Below are 20,100 nucleotides of genomic sequence, written 5' to 3'. Positions count from 1 at the left end.
TAAGGTTGTTAGTCCTGTCACCGTTGGTAATTTGCAACCTAAATTTATTCTGTCTGTAACTTTGATTTGCTCACTGTCGTCTTATCCTGTCATGGCGTTTGTAGATTCAGGTGCTGCCCTGAGTCTTATGGATCTGTCATTTGCTAAGCGCTGTGGTTTTACTCTTGAACCATTAGAAATTCCTATTCCTCTTAGGGGTATTGATGCTACGCCATTGGCAGCAAATAAACCGCAGTATTGGACACAGGTTACCATGTGCATGACTCCTGAACACCGCGAGGTGATACGTTTCCTGGTTTTACATAAAATGCATGATTTGGTTGTTTTAGGGCTGCCATGGTTACAGACCCATAATCCAGTCCTGGACTGGAAGGCTATGTCAGTCTCAAGTTGGGGCTGTCGTGGTATTCATGGGGATTCTCTGCCTGTGTCTATTGCTTCTTCTACGCCTTCGGAAGTTCCTGAGTATTTGTCTGATTATCAGGATGTCTTCAGTGAGTCTGAGTCCAGTGCTCTGCCTCCTCATAGGGACTGTGACTGTGCTATAGATTTGATCCCAGGCAGTAAGTTTCCTAAGGGAAGACTGTTTAATCTGTCGGTACCTGAACATACCGCTATGCGTTCATATATCAAGGAGTCTCTGGAGAAAGGACATATTCGTCCGTCTTCTTCCCCTCTTGGTGCGGGATTCTTTTTTGTGGCAAAAAAGGACGGATCTTTGAGGCCTTGTATTGATTATCGGCTTTTAAATAAGATCACTGTCAAATTTCAGTATCCTTTACCGCTGTTGTCTGACTTGTTTGCCCGGATTAAGGGTGCCAAGTGGTTCACCAAGATAGACCTTCGTGGTGTGTACAACCTTGTGCGCATTAAGCAAGGTGATGAATGGAAAACCGCATTCAATACGCCCGAAGGTCATTTTGAGTACTTGGTGATGCCTTTTGGGCTCTCCAATGCGCCTTCAGTTTTTCAGTCCTTTATGCATGACATCTTCCGGAAGTATCTGGATAAATTTTTGATTGTTTATCTGGATGATATTTTGGTTTTTTCTGATAATTGGGATTCGCATGTGGAGCAGGTCAGGTTGGTCTTTAAAATTTTGCGTGAAAATTCTTTGTTTGTCAAGGGCTCAAAGTGTCTCTTTGGTGTGCAGAAGGTTCCCTTTTTGGGGTTCATTTTTTCACCTTCTGCTGTGGAGATGGACCCAGTCAAGGTCCGAGCTATTCTTGATTGGACTCAGCCCTCGTCAGTTAAGAGTCTTCAGAAGTTCTTGGGTTTCGCTAACTTCTACCGTCGTTTTATCGCTAATTTTTCTAGCATTGTGAAACCTTTGACGGATATGACCAAGAAGGGCTCCGATGTAGCCAACTGGGCTCCGGCTGCCGTGGAGGCTTTCCAGGAGTTGAAGCGCCGGTTTACTTCGGCGCCTGTTTTGTGCCAGCCCGATGTCTCACTTCCCTTTCAGGTTGAGGTGGATGCTTCAGAGATTGGAGCAGGGGCCGTTTTGTCGCAGAGAGGCCCTGGTTGCTCTGTTATGAAACCTTGTGCATTTTTCTCTAGGAAGTTTTCGCCTGCCGAGCGAAATTATGATGTGGGCAATCGGGAGTTGTTGGCCATGAAATGGGCATTTGAGGAGTGGCGTCATTGGCTCGAGGGTGCTAAGCATCGTGTGGTGGTCTTGACTGATCACAAAAATCTGATGTATCTCGAGTCTGCTAAACGCCTTAATCCGAGACAGGCCCGCTGGTCATTGTTTTTCTCCCGCTTTGATTTTGTTGTCTCGTATTTACCAGGTTCAAAGAATGTGAAGGCCGATGCTCTTTCTAGGAGCTTTGTGCCTGATGCTCCTGAAGTCGCTGATCCTGTTGGTATTCTTAAAGATGGAGTTATTTTGTCAGCTATTTCTCCGGATCTGCGACGTGTGTTGCAGAGATTTCAGGCGGATAGGCCTGAGTCTTGTCCACCTGACAGACTGTTTGTCCCGGATAAGTGGACCAGCAGAGTCATTTCCGAGGTTCATTCCTCGGTGTTGGCAGGTCACCCGGGAATTTTTGGCACCAGAGATCTGGTGGCCAGGTCCTTTTGGTGGCCTTCTTTGTCAAGGGATGTGCGGTCATTTGTGCAGTCCTGTGGGACTTGTGCTCGAGCTAAGCCTTGCTGTTCTCGTGCCAGCGGTTTGCTCTTGCCCTTGCCTGTCCCGAAGAGACCTTGGACACATATCTCCATGGATTTCATTTCTGATCTTCCGCTATCTCAGGGCATGTCCGTTATCTGGGTGATATGTGATCGCTTCTCCAAGATGGTCCATTTGGTTCCTTTGCCTAAGCTGCCTTCCTCTTCCGATCTGGTTCCTGTGTTTTTCCAGAACGTGGTTCGTTTGCACGGCATCCCTGAGAATATTGTGTCAGACAGAGGATCCCAGTTCGTTTCCAGGTTCTGGCGATCCTTTTGTAGTAGGATGGGCATTGATTTGTCGTTTTCGTCTGCTTTCCATCCTCAGACTAATGGACAGACGGAGCGAACCAATCAGACTTTGGAGGCTTATTTGAGGTGTTTTGTCTCTGCTGATCAGGACGATTGGGTGACATTCTTGCCGTTGGCTGAGTTTGCCCTTAATAATCGGGCTAGTTCCGCCACCTTGGTTTCGCCTTTTTTCTGCAACTCTGGTTTCCATCCTCGCTTTTCTTCGGGTCATGTGGAGCCTTCTGACTGTCCTGGGGTGGATTCTGTGGTGGATAGGTTGCAGCGGATTTGGAATCATGTGGTGGACAACTTGAAGTTGTCACAGGAGAGGGCTCAGCGCTTTGCCAACCGCCGCCGCGGTGTGGGTCCCCGACTACGCGTTGGGGATTTGGTATGGCTTTCTTCCCGCTTTATTCCTATGAAGGTCTCCTCTCCCAAATTTAAACCTCGTTTTATTGGGCCTTACAAGATATTGGAAATCCTTAATCCTGTATCTTTTCGTCTGGATCTTCCTGTGTCGTTTGCTATTCACAATGTATTTCATAGGTCCTTGTTGCGGCGGTACATTGTGCCTGTAGTTCCTTCTGCTGAGCCTCCTGCTCCGGTGTTGGTTGAGGGCGAGTTGGAGTACGTGGTGGAGAAGATCTTGGATTCTCGCCTCTCCAGGCGGAGGCTTCAGTACCTGGTCAAGTGGAAGGGCTATGGTCAGGAGGATAATTCCTGGGTGGTCGCCTCTGATGTTCATGCGGCCGATTTAGTTCGTGCCTTTCATGCCGCTCATCCTGATCGCCCTGGTGGTCGTGGTGAGGGTTCGGTGACCCCTCACTAAGGGGGGGGTACTGTTGTGAATTCGCTTTTTACTCCCTCTAGTGGTTACTAGTTTTTTGGACTCTGGTTTTTCTGTCATCCCTTTTATCCGCACCTGGGTCGTTAGTTAGGGGTGTTGCTATATAAGCTCCTTGGACCTTCAGTTCAATGCCTGGCAACGTAGTTATCAGAGCTAATCTGCTGTGCTCTTGTCTACTGATCCTGGTTCCAGTTATATCAGCTAAGTCTGCCTTTTGCTTTTGCTATTTGTTTTGGTTTTTGTATTTTTGTCCAGCTTGTTCCATATTTATATCCTGACCTTTGCTGGAAGCTCTAGGGGGCTGGTGTTCTCCCCCCGGACCGTTAGACGGTTCGGGGGTTCTTGAATTTCCAGTGTGGATTTTGATAGGGTTTTTGTTGACCATATAAGTTACCTTTCTTTATTCTGCTATCAGTAAGCGGGCCTCTCTGTGCTAAACCTGGTTCATTTCTGTGTTTGTCATTTCCTCTTACCTCACCGTTATTATTTGTGGGGGGCTTCTATCCAGCTTTGGGGTCCCCTTCTCTGGAGGCAAGAAAGGTCTTTTATTTTCCTCTACTAGGGGTAGCTAGATTCTCCGGCTGGAGCGTGTCATCTAGAACCAACGTAGGAATGATCCCCGGCTACTTCTAGTGTTGGCGTTAGGAGTAGATATATGGTCAACCCAGTTACCACTGCCCTATGAGCTGGATCTTTGTATTCTGCAGACTTCCACGTTCCTCTGAGACCCTCGCCATTGGGGTCATAACACACAGCTACACAGCTCAGTACTGTTGTATAATGTCCTCCATGCTGCTGCTGCTGCTTCTGAACATGTGCTACATTAAGAAAGGAATCCATCATGTATGTGTACGTTGTGTATTGGAGACAATAATGCAGCAATTTTCTACCCACTAGCTCAGAGATAACAATAAATTAAAAACAGAGTGGTGAAAAATGCAGGATACGAGTCATATATTGGCCAGAAATGGTGTTATTTCTCATGTACACACACGACGCTTATTCTGAAAAGTCACCTGAAATAATGGGTATGTTTTAAGAAAATAATCATATTCCCCCCGTTTTCCCCCCACTTAGTAATACAAGAAAATTATTATTAGTTTCAAGTGGTTGCCCACTCTTCTATGTGGCTGCAGACTTCTGAATCTTGGCAGGGTGCACACCGCACACTGTCAGGATTCTCTGGAATTATTACTAAGTCACATGACTACAAAGAAGATACTTCTGGCCACATTCTAACTAGACGTTCTCTGACCGAGCTCATGTACATACTGCAAGTATGCAAATCGCATTCTTCCATTCATATCACTGTCAGCAACAACACAGGAGGATCCTGACAGTTTTCAGCGTGCACACTATAAGGATTCAGAAGTCTGCAGTCACATAGAGCAGACATATAACAGAAGACCAGACATCCCCTTTAACGAGCTCATGCCCCTAATGCAAAATGGAAGTATATATAGACCAGGAACAAATAAGCAAAATTTTAAGCAAACTGTATATTTTTTGCGTTCCATAAAGTCTAGAACACGGGTTCACAAACTTTTAATGCATAGAAAAAAATGTTCATCCCTTTTGACAGCAAAGACTAATTTAACCCTAGTAAAATGTAATTTACTAGGTGATGAGACTTATTTAGTAAGGTGGTGGCTGGACCGGAGCCATCAGGAACCGCCAAGATACAGTTGGTTGTTCTGCAGGAGACACGCCTGGTGGCGCAAAAGTAAGTGCTCCCTGCTATGTACAGGTCCTTCTCAAAAAATTAGCATATAGTGTTAAATTTCATTATTTACCATAATGTAATGATTACAATTAAACTTTCATATATTATAGATTCATTATCCACCAACTGAAATTTGTCAGGTCTTTTATTGTTTTAATACTGATGATTTTGGCATACAACTCCTGATAACCCAAAAAACCTGTCTCAATAAATTAGCATATTTCACCCGTCCAATCAAATAAAAGTGTTTTTTAATAACAAACAAAAAACCATCAAATAATAATGTTCAGGTATGCACTCAATACTTGGTCGGGAATCCTTTGGCAGAAATGACTGCTTCAATGCGGCGTGGCATGGAGGCAATCAGCCTGTGACACTGCTGAGATGTTATGGAGGCCCAGGATGCTTCAATAGGGGCCTTAAGCTCATCCAGAGTGTTGGGTCTTGCGTCTCTCAACTTTCTCTTCACAATATCCCACAGATTCTCTATGGGGTTCAGGTCAGGAGAGTTGGCAGGCCAATTGAGCACAGTAATACCATGGTCAGTAAACCATTTACCAGTGGTTTTGGCTCTGTGAGCAGGTGCCAGGTCGTGCTGAAAAATGAAATCTTCATCTCCATAAAGCATTTCAGCCGATGGAAGCATGAAGTGCTCCAAAATCTCCTGATAGCTAGCTGCATTGACCCTGCCCTTGATGAAACACAGTGGACCAACACCAGCAGCTGACATGGCACCCCACACCATCACTGACTGTGGGTACTTGACACTGGACTTCAGGCATTTTGGCATTTCCTTCTCCCCAGTCTTCCTCCAGACTCTGGCACCTTGATTTCCGAATGACATGCAAAATTTGCTTTCATCAGAAAAAAGTACTTGGGACCACTTAGCAACAGTCCAGTGCTGCTTCTCTGTAGCCCAGGTCAGGCGCTTCTGCCGCTGTTTATGGTTCAAAAGTGGCTTTACCTGGGGAATGCGGCACCTGTAGCCCATTTCCTGCACACGCCTGTGCACGGTGGCTCTGGATGTTTCCACACCAGACTCAGTCCACTGCTTCCTCAGGTTCCCCAAGGTCTGGAATCGGTCCTTCTCCACAATCTTCCTCAGGGTCCGGTCACCTCTTCTCGTTGTACAGCGTTTTCTGCCACATTGTTTCCTTCCAACAGACTTACCATTGAGGTGCCTTGATACAGCATCTGGGAACAGCCTATTTGTTGAGAAATTTCTTTCTGGGTCTTACCCTCTTGCTTGAGGGTGTCAATGATGGCCTTCTTGACATCTGTCAGGTCGCTAGTCTTACCCATGATGGGGGTTTTGAGTAATGAACCAGGCAGGGAGTTTTTAAAAGCCTCAGGTATCTTTTGCATGTGTTTAGAGTTAATTAGTTGATTCAGAAGATTAGGGTAATAGGTCGTTTAGAGAACCTTTTCTTGATATGCTAATTTATTGAGACAGGTTTTTTGGGTTATCAGGAGTTGTATGCCAAAATCATCAGTATTAAAACAATAAAAGACCTGACAAATTTCAGTTGGTGGATAATGAATCTATAATATATGAAAGTTTAATTGTAATCATTACATTATGGTAAATAATGAAATTTAACACTATATGCTAATTTTTTGAGAAGGACCTGAATAATTAGTGCACCATGTTCACAGACGCCAAACAATAAAATGAATATTATTATTTATCTGCTTGCCTAAAGTCCAATACCGTTTCCATATACAATGCTTGATAGTCAGTATTACAGCTAGTAAACTAAGCGGTAAGCCAACTATTTGCATAATGCCTGAGTGGCTGTGTGGCTATTTATTCCAGCGGATTCTCCTGCAGGACTTTGAAGAAATATTCATAATCATGATTATCAAAGCAGCTGGCTCATAGCGGGGTGCCACCTCTAAATAACATCCAGTAACGTGTTATTGTACAAGTATGAGGCGGTTTTACTGCACCACACACAATGAAACCGGTCTCTGGAGAAGCAATAACTAAACCGCATCCATATATTGGAACCGTAAGGTTCTTCTACATCTATAATAGGATAAAAAAGTCAGAGAGGGGATCAAACCTAATATTCGTCATAGGGATGGTATTCGTAGAGGTATGGGGCGTTCTTCTGTTGAAAACCCAAAAAAGAGAAGGGCTATTGTCAACCTTCCCTCAACTCTCTAGAGTGTCCACAAAGGGTGAGGGATCAATGGCCTCCCTTCCGTAAAGCTGATGGAGAGTCCACCTCGCTCCCAACTCATGCCTGGATTACCATCCTGATATCCACTAGAAGCCATAGTTTTGGCTCCTCCAGAAGGAGAACTGGTGTTGCAAAGGGTTGTCTAATCTAATAGCCACCCACACCTAATGGACCTTTAGTAGAGCCATCCAAAAATGGCCAACCTATGAGTCACTGGTCTGAAATGGGTGCTCTCTCATGCTGCAAGCAGACACTGGAGGAACGCAGGAAGACTGAAGCTGTCCAGATCTGTAGCAAATCCTAAAGCATCGGACAAGCGGTGGAGCATGGAAGTTGGTTGAATTTATTGCAAACTCCAACCGTCAGAGGAGCGCAGGGGCACTGAAGCTAGTCACATAAGTTGCAAACACTAAAGCATCGGAGTGGCGCAGGGGTACTGAAGTTGACCCAAATCTGTTGCAAACTCTAAAGTGTTCGAAAAGCGGAGGACCATTGAAGTTGGCCAGATCCATTGCAAGCTCTAAAGTATTGGAGGAGCACAGAGGCACTGAAACTGGCTGGATATTTTGCAAAAGCTAAAGCATCAAAGAAGCATAGGAGCACTGAAGCTGGCTGGATATGTTGCAAGCTCTAAAGCATTGGTCGAGCATAGGGGCACTGAGGCTGGCCAGATACGTTGCAAGCTCTAAAGCATCGGAGGGGCAAAGGACCACTGAAGCTGGCCGGATCTGTTGCAAAAACTTAAGCATCGGATGAGCAAAGGAGCACTGAAGCTGGCCAGATATGGGATGGGCTACAGGACAATAGGCAAGCAGCTTAGTGAGAAAGCAACAACTGTTGGCACAATTACTAGAAACTGGAAGAAACGCAAGATGACTGTCAGTCTTCCTCAGTCTTGGGTTCCATGTAGGATCTCAGCTCGTGGGATAAGGATGATTCTGAGAAAGGCCAGGAATCAGCCCAGAACTACACGGGAGGACCTGGTCAATGACCTGATGAGATCTGGGACCACAGTCTCAAACATTTCTGTTAGTAACACACTACGCCATCATGGATTAAAATCTGCAGGGCATGTAAGGTCCCCCTGCTCATACCAGCACATGTCCAGACCCATTTGAAGTTTGCCAATGACCATCTAGAAGATCCAGAGGTGGAAAGGGAGAAGGTTATGTGGTCAGGTGAGTCCAAAATAGAACCTTTTTGGTATCAACTCCACACGTCGTGTTTGGAGGAAGAAAAAGGATGAGTACATCCCGAAGAACACCATCCCAACTGTGAAGCATGGTGGGGGAAACATCTTATTTTGGAGGTGCCTTTCTGCAAAGGGGACAGGAAGACTGCACCATACTGAAGGGAGGATGGATGGGGTCATGTATCGCAATATTTTGGCCAACAATGTCCTTCCCTCAGTAAGAACATTGAAGATGGGTCGTGACTGGGACTTTCAGCATCACAGTGACCTAAAATACACAGCCAGGGCAGCTAAGGAGTGACTCCATAATAAGCATTTCAAGGTGCTGGAGTGGCCTACACAGTTGAACTGTACCTACAATAAAAATTACAGCCCTCTCCATTTTTTATAGGTGGGAAAACTTGCAAAATCGGCAGCATATCAGTGTATTTTCCCTTCTGTATGACTATGTGAAAACCACTTGATAGGTGCCGTCGCTCAGTAAGATCTCATCCCCCCCTAGGGTCACCACACCTAGGGTAATTCAGCACCATTTAAAACACCTGGGATCTCTGTCCCTAAATGTAAAATAGGTAGAACAAAACCGGCCTAATGCATTGAGGTCAAAATACTGCTCCCAATGTTGTCTGAAGAACAGCTCACAGCAAAGTGCTCACCTAATGGATGTGGCCCCCATTGTGAAGGTCCATGAGCTGGAACTCACTTAATTTCCAGATAGAAGGAGCCTTTGGCAGAGTTTGAATACTTCACTAAGGCCCGTACGGTTGTAAAAAAAAAACAAACCTTAACGGCCTCAATACAGCCAATGACTCCCATGGTTTTACAGAACTACTTTTCTTTAACATATATCCTTTAGTTTAGGACTACGAGATTACTTGAATAGAACTTGAAAGAGTTGTCCAATTTTAGCGACAATTTTTTTCCATTTTGTATTAACTAATTCATGTGCAGCGCCTTAGACCGTCCATTGTAGCACTGGTAGTATGTTGAGGGTCGCTGTCCTGCTGGAAGGTGAACCTATGCCACATTCTCAAGGTATTTGTAGCCTTTAACAGGTTTAGCTCCAGGATTGCCCTGTATTTAGCTCCATCCATCTTGCCATCAACTCTGACCAGCTTCTCTGTCCCTGCTGAAGAAAAGCCTCCCCACAACATGATGCTGCCACCATGTTTTATGGTGAGGATTGTGTTTTCAGGGTGATGTGCAGTATTAGTTTTCCACCACACATAGTATTTTGAATTTAGCTTAAAAAGTTCTACTTTGATCTCATCTGACCAGAGCACCTCCTCTCACATGCTAGCTGTAACCCCTACATGGCTTTTTTGAAAACTACAAACAGAACTTCTTATGGCTAGCTTTAAAAAATGGCTTCTTCATGCCTCTCTTCCATAAAGGCCTATATTGTGGACTACACGACTAATTGTTGTCCTGTGGACAGATTCTCCCTCCTGAGCTGTGGATCTCTACAGCTCCTCCATAGTGACCATGAGTCTCTTTGCTGCTTCTCTAATTAGCGCACTCCTTGCTCTGGATGTCAGTTTAGGTGGGCGGCCATGTCTTGGTAGGTTTGCAGTTGTGTCAAACTCCTGCTAATTTTGGATGAGGGATTGAACAGTGCTCTGTGAGATGTTCAGAGCTTGGGCTATTTTTTTTTATAACCTAACCCTGCATTACTCTTCTACACTACTTTATCCCTGACCTGCCTGGTGGGCTCCTTGGTTTTCATGTTGCTGTTTGATCCCTAATGTTCTCAAACCTCTGAGGCCTTATTGGAACAGCTGTAGTTATACTGAGGAGAAATTACACACAGGTGGTCCCAATTTGCGAATTATGTGACTTATGGAGGCAATTGGTCATTCAGGATTTTGTTTACAGTGGTGGACCACTAATATGAATTATGGCCCTCGTTCATCAAGGACCTTACCTCTTGGGCCCTTGTGTGGCTGCATAGGTAGCACCAATAATATGTCCGCCCCTGCCCCTATCTCATGGATAGAGTAAAGCTTAATAATTTGGGAATTACCCTTTTAAATGAGTAGTCTATTTAAAATAATCCCTTTTTGTCATAAGGTTTCCCTTGATAATAAGTTGATCACAACAATCAGCTCAGCAGCAAGTGTTGAATTTCCCTACAGCACCACCACAGGTGAAATAAAGTATTACACATCTTTTATTGAAACTGATCCAGTCCACTGCCTTGCTTGGTCCTGGAAAAAACAAGGAAGATTGGTTGTGATGACTCATGTTTTGGATAGATGATGGTCCCAAGATAGGATATGTCTGCGAGAAAAATAGACCAATTATACTGATCAGAGTTTATTTAGACTGTGATCAGAGTATCATACGTTTATCTCGTACCTGGAGAAATTAAAAAAAAAAGTTTGCCCACCTTCTCCATTCTGTCAGTCCGTGAAAATTGGACTGCACTCAGATGTCACCCGAGTGCAGCCCAATTTTTTTTAAGGACCCATTGACTTGCATTACTGATTTTTATCCAATCCTCAGATCAAAATCAGAGATGTCTCCGCGATTTTACGCTGACCTCATGGAAATGTGAATGGCCCCCACAGACTTTTACAGGTATGAGTGCTATCCTTGAAAAACATAGTACGTGAAATTGTGACGTCTGAAAAAAAAAATACTTAAAATAGTTGAAGAAAAGGTCAGATCGGAATTTAGACCATTTATTGCTGCAAATGGGTTAAACCTGAAAGATACTCACACCCCCACCTTACCCGATTGTGACACCCACAGTGCTTGCCAGCGTCTCCGAAAAGGAAAAATTGGCACTCATCCACGACGCACGTGCTGACTGCTTGTTTGTATCCGCACAGGAGCGCAGCGGAAAAAAAAAAACAGCTAAAAGCACAATGTCTCAACCCCCACAAAGGAAGCAGGGAGCATAGGATTACAGAAGACCTCAGCCCCCTCCTTGCAGCCGCCACATTCAGTCCTAAAAAAGTTACAATTAAGGATTTCGGCTTATGCTCCTGAAATGATCTCCCGTTTTTTACATAAATTTTACATAAATTACCTCCTCTGAGTCAGAACGATTTCCTCCTGTATTAAAATATAAAGCGGAGGGCTGGAGTAGACGGGGGTCCATTTTTTTATGATGGAAGGTGATAAAATATTCAAGTCTTCACTCAAAAAAATGTTATCTAGGTCAAATTGGAAAGCCACCGTCAACAGCACTCGGTGTATTTGTTGGTCTGTCTCCGGTGTTCTTTCTCCTAACTGGGTCATAATAACCTGACTTTATTCCTTCTCGTTTTTGATTGGTGTTGACAGATGCTGCTCACAGTTGTAACCCTCCTGCCATGAATAGTCTTATGTTACGGCATTCTGACATGGAGGAGGATGACCTATATTTAAATAGAATATGTAGAAACTGTCAAAGACAGCGATTGTCTACTTAAAGTCTTAAATTTTCACCTCCAAAAAATGGATATTGTCGGATAGAGCTTGTAAAAACAAGCACTTTTGCAATTTACTCTGTATTAAAATTCCCCAGCGTTCTTGAGATATTAACACTTTTCTTTTGTTTACAGTTCGTTGCCGAGGAGACCGACCACTGCTAATCCAGCTTGTAAGCATTGTGCTGAAGGTGGCCGGCATTCGGAGGTAACAAAACCTTGCAATAATCCTGGCTGGTGTCAAAACAGAGCTAACATGCTCTATGTCAAAACAGTGCTTACATATTTTGACACCAGCCAGGATTATTGTGGGGTTTTGTTACCTCTGAAATGCGGAGGATTAAGAGCTTGTAAGCAGTGTACATGTTTTGCTGCCCAGCAGCAGTGGTCGGTCTCCAAGGCAATGAGAAGTTTACAAAAGAAAATTGTCAATATCTCAAGGACGGCTGAAAATTTTAATGAGCAGTAAATTGCAAAAGTGCTTGTTTTCACAAGCACTATCCGAAAATACCCATTAATGAAGATGTAATTAACCCTTTTAGGACCTGTCAAGAGTGTCACCTTGTGGAGAGTGCCAAGTTGGAGTAGTGAAATGTATAAGTTATGCAATGCTCCCCTGGGAAATTAAATATGCAAATAGCTTTATACAAATGAAGATAATTTTGTCAGTTGTGATCTACAGTCAGTTTACACCATCACCGGTGAGGTCTAATCAGAGGAGCAGGTTTTCTTTGTGTTGAGCTCGAAGAACAGAAATGCACAAATAAATTTGTCGGTTGTGATCTCAAGTCAGATTACACGATCACCGGTGAGGACTGATCAGAGGATCAGGTTTTCTTTGTGTTGAGCTCAAAGAACAGAAATGCACAAAGACAAGTGAGAGGTGGTGAGTTCTTCCACAATGGAAGTCTTCAAAAAGAGGCTGGACAGACATCTGTCTGAGATGGGTTAGTGAATCATGCAGGGGGTTGGACACGATGACCCTGGAGGTACCATCCAAAACATTTTCAGAGTACCATTTGCAGTAACAGCTCTCTACAGGAGTGGTCTTCTGGAACCGGTCCAGCCGTACAGCATCCATTCCTCCTGTGAACCAGTTCCTGGTGGGTCTGACTCTCCAAATTCATCCCTGTGTCTCTGCCCTTCGGGGTCAGCTACTGCAGCTCCGGGGTCAGTCCTGGAGTGGTACTTGGCGTCAACCTGTGGCCAAGTCTAACTCCACCATCATGAGCTGTAGTGAAGAACCAGGTGGTCGCTTAGTTAGCCCCTCCAGGCTCTCCCCGCTTCGTGGCACAGCGGTTCCACCACCCAGTTGTAACCGTAAAGTGTTTTTTTTTTTTAAACATACAAGTTTGGAGTGCCGGGTCTTCTTCAAATGCAAGAGGACCATCTTACACATAGAGATCTGATCTCCCCAGGAGGCTTTTCGAAAATCATTACGGTATATTAATTGAAAATGATGATTGGTTGTAGAGTTGTAAAATAGGACAAGCCAATCTAGTCTGAAGAATCCTGACCTTCTGGTCAGATAGGTTTGAAGACCACATGGACTTGTCCTTGTAGATATCAACAATTTAACTCTATTGAAAGAAAAATTTTATAAGGGATGCTTAAAGTCAGGACCTAGGCAGTGGGGAGTAAAGCTCAGTTTAAAAAAAAAACTGCATCTGGGGAAAGGGTTTCTCCAAAACTGGAAATTTCATTAAATTAATGTCAGATGAACCCAATTTTCATTGGAGATATTCCTACTTTTCAATGATGACAATTATCAGTGGGGGGCTGAGAAGGATCAGCAATGTTGAATTTCAATATGCCCAGTCCTTTTATTTTCATAGAAGATATTCAAAGGGGTCCGGCAACAACTTTTTCCCTTCTTTCCATTGAGAATTCATGAATTCTCAGCCGAGCAGAGTGTCCATGTGGATAGGGGAGTCGGAGGAATAGCTGTCCACTTGGACTTGTTTTTCTATATTATGATGGAAGCCACCAAGAAACTATTAAAAATGTGCAGTAGATAAATGAATGAACATCATATAACCATCAGCTATGTACCAGAGGTATCACCTATTGTAGCTGGGGTGGCACCCACAAAAGTTAATTGAGCCTACATTGAAATACACAGAAGCTTTTTGCATCAGCAGATGATGGATGGACATGTTGTGTCCATGATCCACCAAGCGATCAGACTTAATAGCTGTGTGCTGCGCTACTGCTCCACCCTTTGAGGGATTCAATCAACCTCATGGGTAGAGAGAGCTCAGTCGAGCTCATTGCTGTCATCGGATATGTGTGCGGCAGTCAGCGTGTGGTCAGAGAATCATCACGCTCCATTTCAGTATATCAGTGACCGGTTACTTCTCCGATTACTTATGCAGATATAAAACTCATCAGATGCAGGAACTGAGAGGTTAAAATAGATCTTGCCAGCAGCAGAATTTTCCGCTAAATTAGGCAAGTGCTTGCATCCAACAAAAGACCCCGAGGCTCAGATGGACCCTGTTCTCCAGCATTGGAGGCCATCGTGAATTTCCAACTGTCTTAGGAGGCCACTCTGATCTTCTGTCCTACAAGATGTAGCTTGGAGACAAAAATTTGTACACAATCGTTGCTGACATCAGCCATAGATATGTGGTGAATACCCAGAGCCTGGGCAAAGAGGTCAAAATGGAAATAGATCCATTTTTTTATTTTTTTAAGGGCTCATGAAGGATCACTTAGGATAGGTTCACACTTTTTTCCGGTGGACCGTTTTTCAAGTGGAAGATGTTTCGAGTAAACTCTCCTTTTTTTTCTTTAGTCTTCTTACACAATTTCCAGATGTTTTTGATGTGCATAAAAAAATTAAGAAAACACTAGAATTTTTTATTCTTGGAAACGCTGAAAAAATGTCTTTTGAGCCTTCCTGTTGATTTCTATTGTAAAGTGAAGAGTGTCTTCCTGGCAAAAACTGCAAGAAGAATAGACGTTCGTGTCTTTGGAAGCTTGACCATATTAGCTATTCTTCTGACCATGATGTCCTTCTCCAGTGTCTGGCTTGATTTGTTCCAAAATTGATTTGTTTGTTCCTCTTGCCAACCATGGTACCAATAACATCCTTCTGAAGCACCATATTTCAAAGGCGTCGATTCTTCTGTCTTCATTGTTTATCATACGATTAGAGTTGGATAAAAAGGGTTTGCAAGACCATGGTCCAGAAGCCACTTCAGTAGTCCTTGACCTTCAGACCTCCTCCTATCTGCTGCCAACCATATCTCCTCTTTTGATTAGTAGGACACACGCATGACACTGCACTTGGCCAACAAATCAGTAGAAGCTCCAGGATTCTGGCAGGTATTAAGGGTTTGGCTCTCTGGTCAGATAGGTGGATACCAGACGTGGCTCCTACGTATCTTTTAGAACGTCTCGGGCACAAATGAAATAATTTCTATATTGATGGACGCCTCTCACAGATTAAGTTATCAACCCTGAATCTCAGTACATCACATTGTCATCATAACTTTGCGTCTCGATGTGCCATTATTAATCACAAGGTTCAACTTGCATTAATTAAGCATCTCACTAGCCTTGATTTCCAGCCTACGATCTGAGAGAAAGTTCTAAAAATTGAGCCTTCTTCTGCTCTTAAAAAAGATTTTTTTTTAATATATGTCTAAGCCAAGAGCAAATTGCAATGCAAACTGCGTGACTATATCCAGGACTTACAATGGTAATGACGTACCCTGTTTTCCTATTGTGATCGAAGGCCAGAATTGGAACATCATTGACTGATTGGAACCACGTCATGTTACACTGTACTGTATAATGAAAGGAGGGCTGGATTTTGGGGGTGAAACCTCATTGTACTTATGACACAACTGTGATCAGTGTGTATGGTGTTTTACCTGTACAATCCAAATTACTCCAACAGTCTCGTTGGGACCCTTAATCTCTGTATGGTGACTTCTCCTTCCAAAATGTTACTTTTCTCTGGCATTTTTTACCCCATTTCCCCTAGGACATTTTTCAGCCTGTTGGAAGACTGTGGTCTCCTACCCAACATGGTCTCACAGTAGACATCTTTTAGGTGAACTGCTTGGCTAACACTTTGTCAAGAGGAGTCCTCACCCAACCCTCCTTGTCCAGTACTTATTTCACTATTCGAGGGGTTAAGGCACATAGCTGGGATGTCCACCTGACAGAGGCTCCAGTAGCAGACCCACCAAATATACAAGTTTTGGCCCAACTTCAACTAGTGGCAGCTTAATGGTCCTTTATGTACTTAAGACATAAAAGCAGGAACATGGCAGCACTTTGACGCAGGCACCAAAGTTTGCTTGCTCTCTGTGGCTCAGATCTCAGCCTCTAGGCTGTTATTATGGACCTCTCACTTCCTTTTAGGAGGTCTTTGCGACTCCCCTTCTCTGCCTCTTTGATGCTGGTCCCCTCTTCTGCTCAAGTAGATCTTTACTAGTCAAAAGCAGCTTCACTGGGCCCTACAATTGCTCCTCTCCCATCGGGGTACATGGCCATGTCATAGGAATGTCAAACTGCTCCATCTTGCACGTGCTCTTCCTCTTGAGTGATCGGAAAGACCAAGGAGTCAACCTTCATCTATATGGTGGGACTCTGGCAAGCCTTTCTGGTAATGGCCACAGTCAAAAGGCAGCTTCACTAGGCCCTACAATTGCTCCTCTCCCATCATGTTACATGGCCATGTCATAGGAATGTCAAACTGCTCCATCTGGCATCTGCTCTTCCTCTTGAGTGGTCGGAATGACCAAGGAGTCGACCTTCATCTATATGGTGGCACCCTGGCAAGACTTTCTGATACTTGCCACAGTCAAAAGCAACTTCACTGGGCCCTACAATTGCTCCTCTCCCTTCGGGGTACATGGCCATGTCATAGGAATGTCAATCTGCTCCATCTCGCACATGCTCTTCCTCTTGAGTGATCGGAACGACAAAGGAGTCAACCTTCATCTATATGGTGGCACCCTGACAAGTCTTTCTGGTACTGGCCACCATCAAAAGCAGCTTCACTGGGCCCTACAATTGCTCCTCTTACATCAGGGCACATGGCCATGTCATAGGAATGTCAATCTGCTCCATCTCGCACATGCTCTTCCTCTTGAGTAGAATAATCACTGCACTCATATGGTTTTTTGTTTGCTCCAAGTGAAAAAGTTTATTTACACAATAGTGGTGGTGAAGCGATAGGCACAAAAACGTTTCGGCCAACTCGTGGCCTTGATCACAATATCGCCTATTGGGACGTCTCACTAGACTAGGTATACTGTGAGGCCGTGATGGTTATTGTTATGGACACAGTTGTATGAACCAGTGTATTGCTGATGTAGCTCAAGCCAAGTACACAATAGTATTAGTTTAGTATTTAGTATTGAGCTCCTACAGCCTAGACACGGACTGTGTCGGCCTGCTCCCACCAATCCACCCACGTTGGCTCCCTGTGCAGCATACCGAAATTATCTACCGACGGATCTCTATCCTCTCCCGTTTCTTTGGAGACACATAAAAAACGACACAGGAACCCTCCAGCCACATTTGGCATATTACATTTCTCATATGAGACAGCTATACCATCTAATACTGAACTAATACTATTGTGTACTTGGCTTGAGCTACATCAGCAATACACTGGTTCATACAACTGTGTCCATAACAATAACCATCACGGCCTCACAGTATACCTAGTCTAGTGAGACGTCCCAATAGGCGATATTGTGATCAAGGCCACGAGTTGGCCGAAACGTTTTTGTGCCTATCGCTTCACCACCACTATTGTGTAAATAAACTTTTTCACTTGGAGCAAACAAAAAACCATATGAGTGCAGTGATTATTCTACTTTATGATTTATGGGACCTAAGGCCCCTTTCACTGGCACCGTGAACCACAATAGTCGAGTGCTAGCTTTCTACGCCCTCTTCCTCTTGAGTGATCGGAACGACCAAGGAGTCAACCTTCATCTATATGGTGGCACCCTGACAAGTCTTTCTGGTACTGGCCACCATCAAAAGCAGCTTCACTGGGCCCTACAATTGCTCCTCTTACATCAGGGCACATGGCCATGTCATAGGAATGTCAAACTGCTCCATCTCTCACAAGCTTTTCCTCTTGAGTTGTTGAAAAGCAACATCCCTTCGTTGCAGTCCCGCTTCATTCCATTAATGCTGCCCCTTGAGGATTTTCTGAGATTCACACTCCCTAGTTGATGTTTTTGAATAAGTATCTAGAAATATGCATTTATCCGGCACATGGAGGACGGTATAAACGTATGTGATGGCGCTCACAGGGCTGGAGATCCGACATCTCCATTTCTACCCACATTCTATAATTTAACCTCTGGCTCCATCAGATTTTCCGCAGCCTCCTCCGGAGGGGCTCAGTATAAGTGACTCTATTAATGTATCACAGTAGGTGTCTGATTATCCTATGCTTTAGAAAAACTGCGCTTCAGCTCCTTTCCGAGAACCTTGGAAATAAGAAACCGGCGGAAAAAAAAACCTCACATGGGATTACATAATAGACTCAAATTATATGTCAGCTTACTGAAAGAATTTCTTACATCTGTGGCTGATGGATTGTTTTTATGTTTACTGTGATGCTTAAATCTATTTTCCAGAACCGATGATCTGGGTAGTTCAACATTACCAGATTGGTGGGGGTCTGACTCCCAACACCCCCAATGACTGACTCATTAAAAGGGGCAGCAGCTCTATTCAAGGTGCAGTACCAGACATGGCCACTATGAACTGTACGGTGCTGTTCCATGACCCCATCAATCAGGTGATTATTTGATCAGACCGATGACCCATCCTAAGAATAGTTTGTCATTATTTAAGTTCTAAAAAAAAAACTTAACACAAAAACATCCAAACCAGACATGTAAGAATGTGAAAGGAGACATATAACTGCTATGGCTGTTGTGGGAGCAATTAACTGCTTCCTTTGCTTGCTACAAAACCTGCAGCTGCCACTAGGGGGAGCTGTATATATTTATAGGCATTTAGTTCCTTTTAGGGTTAGGCTATTATCAGAAAATAGCTTATTGTTTAAATTAGGTTTTTATGCTAAATATATATTTTAATATGTTTTTCATTTATTTTTTTTTCCACTCCACAGTTTGTACTAAAATAAAAAAATGGAAAGCTTGCAATTCTTTCCCCTGCCACTGGGGCTTATTTAGACTAGTAATCAATCCCATTTATCTGGCAGGATCCCAAATCAGAAACACAGTTCCTAAGAAATAAAAGTTCCCAAAGAATAATTTTGGCAATTTTTTTTTAAAAACCCTAATTTCCTTTTGTTTTAGGAAACAACACATGAAGATTAGCCACATTGGTCAGACCGCTATCCTATCTTTTTACAGTAAAGCACCTAATGAGCATGTGCAAAGGTCATTATGAAGGAAGGAGGAGCTGTGATTGTGTATTGTGATTGGTTGATCCATGTAACACAAAAATCCGACTTAAACCCAATTATAGTCTGTAAAAATATTGTTTTAAATTCTACAAAATAAAAAAGATCTCACAAAAGCAGAATCGCTATTCTCTGTTATATAGAAATCCAACAACGCTAAAAAAGTACTAAACGATACTATTATCTTATGATAATTAATTCCCCCGACTAAATGACTACACTGCCATAAAGTGAGACAGTACATAATAAATATATACTCCCCCTGCTGGACATTATAGAGTACAGCGCCAGCAAGATTTCTAGATATTACATGCAGAGCATTTACTGATGCAGAAAACCGGGCAAATTTTTCTTTTTCCTTTCTGGAAAAATGTTTATATATTTTGGTAACCACCATCCCTCCCCTCTGGAGTCTTGAAAAGAGCTCTAATCATAATAAATGTAAAAACATAATTTTACTCAGCTTTAAAGCCAAGTTATTTGTATGCCAACTCAATCGCAACATTGCCATAAAGTGAAACATTTTGTTTGCTCACATACTCCCTCTGGTGGACATCCAGGGAATTACATGCAGCTCTGAGATTACTTATACATGCAGAAAGTTAAAAAAAAAATGAAATATGGTTCACAATGTGCATCGTATATCATATTTCCAAATTATTTTAAGAGCCATTGATTATCTAATATCTTTCAGATCTCGTTAGCGGAGCGAGATGCAAATACCGTGCTCCTCGGTTACTAATGATTCTGCACTTTGCTGCCTTGTGTTTCACATTTCTTGCTTTCTCAGTTTTCTCAGTCGCCTCTGCGGAGAAACTGGCAAGGATCCACGCCGTAATCACACCTGCGAACGTCC

General features: G+C 43.5%; 1 protein-coding gene across 1 annotated transcript in view; it reads right to left on the bottom strand.

The window, feature by feature from the left end:
- SHANK1 (SH3 and multiple ankyrin repeat domains 1) overlaps positions 1 to 20,100 on the bottom strand; it is a 537,634-nt gene that overhangs the window by 184,828 nt on the left and 332,706 nt on the right. The window lies entirely within an intron of this gene.

This window comes from Ranitomeya variabilis, chromosome 4 (genome assembly GCF_051348905.1).
Source record: "Ranitomeya variabilis isolate aRanVar5 chromosome 4, aRanVar5.hap1, whole genome shotgun sequence".
In the NCBI taxonomy this organism is placed as follows: Eukaryota; Metazoa; Chordata; class Amphibia; order Anura; family Dendrobatidae; genus Ranitomeya; species Ranitomeya variabilis.
Note: the sequence above shows the minus strand (reverse complement) of the source record. Positions and strands in the feature narration are given on the sequence as shown.